This window comes from Enoplosus armatus, chromosome 22, assembly GCF_043641665.1.
Source record: "Enoplosus armatus isolate fEnoArm2 chromosome 22, fEnoArm2.hap1, whole genome shotgun sequence".
Taxonomy (NCBI): Eukaryota; Metazoa; Chordata; class Actinopteri; order Centrarchiformes; family Enoplosidae; genus Enoplosus; species Enoplosus armatus.
Genome location: NC_092201.1, coordinates 1,751,507 through 1,755,000, shown reverse-complemented (window position 1 = coordinate 1,755,000; position 3,494 = coordinate 1,751,507).

Sequence of the window (3,494 nt, the reverse complement as noted above, 5' to 3'; positions counted from 1 at the left end):
TATTAACACTGTTAACAAACAGTACATTTTAACGGTTAGTTATTGCCATAATTAGCATAGCATGATTCCACCGACGCCTGCCGGACGTTGAGTAAGACTTTGCATTAAAACACTAATTATGAATTTGTTTATTCGTCTGTTTTTCACGCCATCATTTAGTTTTTGTTTGTTGCTGAAAAGCGTAATACATTTCCTCACATTCAAACGTCACTTTTTATTTAGTTTTAGTCTCATTTCAGTCCTGAAATAGAGGATACACTTTTGCTGTTAGCTATTTTTGTATTAGCATTAGCATTTAAATTTTCAAGGCTAAATATTGTATTTCATCACTAAACGTTTGAAAACACTGAGTGTTACGGACACGGCGGTCTCTTACATGAACGTGAATTAAACTCCAATGAAACGTGTTTCCTGGTTGTGATATCGAACCGTGTGTGTTGAAGGTCAGGTGTTCCCCCCCGCTGTTACCAAGGTGACACTGACAGACGCCCAGCTCATCAACATTCACGCCGCCAGCTGTTTGATTGGCTATTGGCACAGCCTGCCAAGCGTTTGATTGGCTATCACATGAGCCATTAATTTTACAACTATTGGCGTGTTCTCGCCCTTCTGCCGTCAGAATGTGTGTGTGTTTATACGTGAGTGTGTGTGTGTGTGTGTGTGTGTTCAACAGTAAATGTCTCCTTTTAAACGATCTGTTATCTGACACACACATGGTGAAAGTGTGTGTGTGTGTGTGTGTGTGTGTGTGTTCTGGCAGGTTTATGTCATGTTAAGTGAAGCTAACGGCTAGCTTTTATCTCTCTGTCAGATGTTCGGTGGTCAATGCTTTTGTCCAGCTAGAGGCGGCGGCTACAGGACGGAGGTGGGGGGGGGGTCACTCTGTTCAATACTTTGGTCCAGTATGCTACACGGCCAGAAGTATGTGGACACCCAAACGTTTCACCAATATGTGATTCCATTCTTCTGGTTTCAGACTTTCCACCAGATTTTGGATCCTAGCTTCATTCAGCCTCAATGACAGTGACAAGGAGCGAGGCTTGACCCTGTTCATGAGCTATCCACCGCATGGCATTGTGGGATAGCAGGCGACACGAGACTGACAAAAAGCAAACGGCCAGAAGTTGAACGGCAAAACCTGACAAAGACAAAGTGATGCATTGATTAGCTGTTTGATTTAGCCTTTAGCAGGTGAGGATGAAAGTCTGTGGAGATTAGAAGTGCAGGTTCTGGGATCTCTCTTCTGTCTGCGCCTCCAAGATTTCAGATACGAACAAATCAATCGCTGCTCGGAACGGTCCTGTGAATTGTTGAAGAGACTGTTGGGTTCCTTATTTACACAACATTTACCAAGAAGCAGGCTGAAGGCTTTGAGAATGAACGTGTGATTTGACGGTAATTGTTGATGTTGATGTCGGGCGATAAGCTCCGGCTCTCAGTCGGTGCTCCGGTTCATCCCAAAGGTTTTGGATGAGGTTGAAGTCCATTCAGCGTTTTTAGTTTTTAGTTTCAAGATCGTAATTTACTAATTTGGGTTGCAACATTAGAAGGAGGTACCTGTAGTGCTGTCCAATCAAAAGGAATCAGTATATATATGTGTATATATATAAGTTATGCTAACCTGGCTGACGTTAGTCGGTAATTTAGTGTAACGTTATTGGTTGATGTTTTTAGTTTTCGGTGTGAAATGTCAATTAAAATGTTCCAGTTTACATTATTATTAAACACCGTTTTATCAAGAGTCAGGTCAGTTATGTTCTATATTTCCTCTTTTACTATTCAATAAATACGGGTCATATATTAGCAAGTTAGCGCTCTGTTGCAGCTACAACAGTTGCACCTGGCAGCGAGCCGCCATGCACGGTGCTGGCCTAACAATTATGGGCTCAGCGTCTTTCCCAAGGACACTTCGACATGTGGACAGAAGGATCGAACCCTGGTGGACAGTGGACGTCCTGCTCTACCTCCTGAGCCACAGGACCGTTACCAGCTGTCCATTTTTATTGAAGCTATCTGACAGAGTTTCTGGAGCAGGATCACACCTCAATCGCACCACATCCAGCATTCCTATAAATACATCCCTCTCCATAGGGGGGGGGGGGTCCGTTGTTTGCTACCAAAGCTTCACCACCTCCCTTTGATTTCAGTGACTTTTCCTTAAGCGTCACCACCAGGACTCCCTTAATGTTCAACACTGCAGCCTATAGAGGGCACAAGCACGGCTTTGGAATATAAAGAGTGTTTGATTGGACACACACACACACACACACACACACACACAGTCTCTCTGACATTGCATGGCCAATTAGAGTCCTATTTCAGCCAACTGGATCAAGGTGGAAGACAGCGGGGAGAAAGAGAGAGAGGGAGAGATCTAAGTGGGCGGCACACTCTTCTGCCTCGGGGTAGATTGGTGTCAAGTGCAGAGAACACACACAGTGGGCAGAAAATGTAATGAATGTGTATCACTTGTTAGGGAAGACTGTGTGTGTGTGTGTGTGTGTGTGTGTGTGTGTGGTCTCTGCACTTGACACCAATCTAACAGCAGCAGCAGCAGCAGCAGCAGAAGAAGAGAAATAAAAAAGAGAAGCGAGTGTGTCAGAGCGAGAACAGACTTAAAGCCGAACACACCGAGATCCAAACATCAATATTTCAAATTCCTTGAAAGCACAAATCCATCCATGATTCATCGTCGCTCTTCATAAAAGAGACGGAGACGCGGATGCAGACTGACGGAGCATCCTGTGGTCAATATCCACAGTACAAACAGGCTCGCTGTCTGATGTAAACACAGGTGATGGATGTTGAGGTGCGGAGGGACGTGGCATAGCTTGGTGTAGCGTGGGGGGGGTTTCAGAGCCTTTTAACTCTACTGTAATGTTTTATTAGTTTTTGCCCTACATTGGGACTGAAGGAGCATCACAACACTCGGGATGATCAGCTGTTGTCATCTTTCCTCTTCTCCACCTTATTGCATTTTTCACGCCTACCTGGGGAGGAAGGCAGGACTGTCAGCCGCCAGGTTCCGCCTGACTGTCTACATTCGACCATTTGCCAAACGCAATGGTACAAGAATGTCAGGCCTGAAGGCAGAGCTATTTTTAAGGTTTTTAGGGCAAGATGAAGTCTTAAAAGTCTCAGGTCTTGTATTAGCGAGTCTCAAGCCCTTAAAGTCGAGATGAAACTGCATTTCAAGGGTCTCTAACGTCCCTCTAACGCATCGTGACATCGTTTCAGAGTGAAACGGGATCAGCAGGCGGGACGTAACGTTGGGAGGAAATTGATTTGAACATTGAAAAGTGGGGGTGTCATATCCGGCGTACCACGCTGCTGCTAGCTAGCTAACTAATGAATGTTAGCTCTGTGCCGCTAAAAGCTTGATTGATGGGTGGACGTCATGATATCGGTTGGTTCAAGCTTCTGTAAGCACACGTCATATTTTGTTTTATAGGTGCACAACGTGACCGGGGATGTGATCTAAAAGGGTCTAGAGG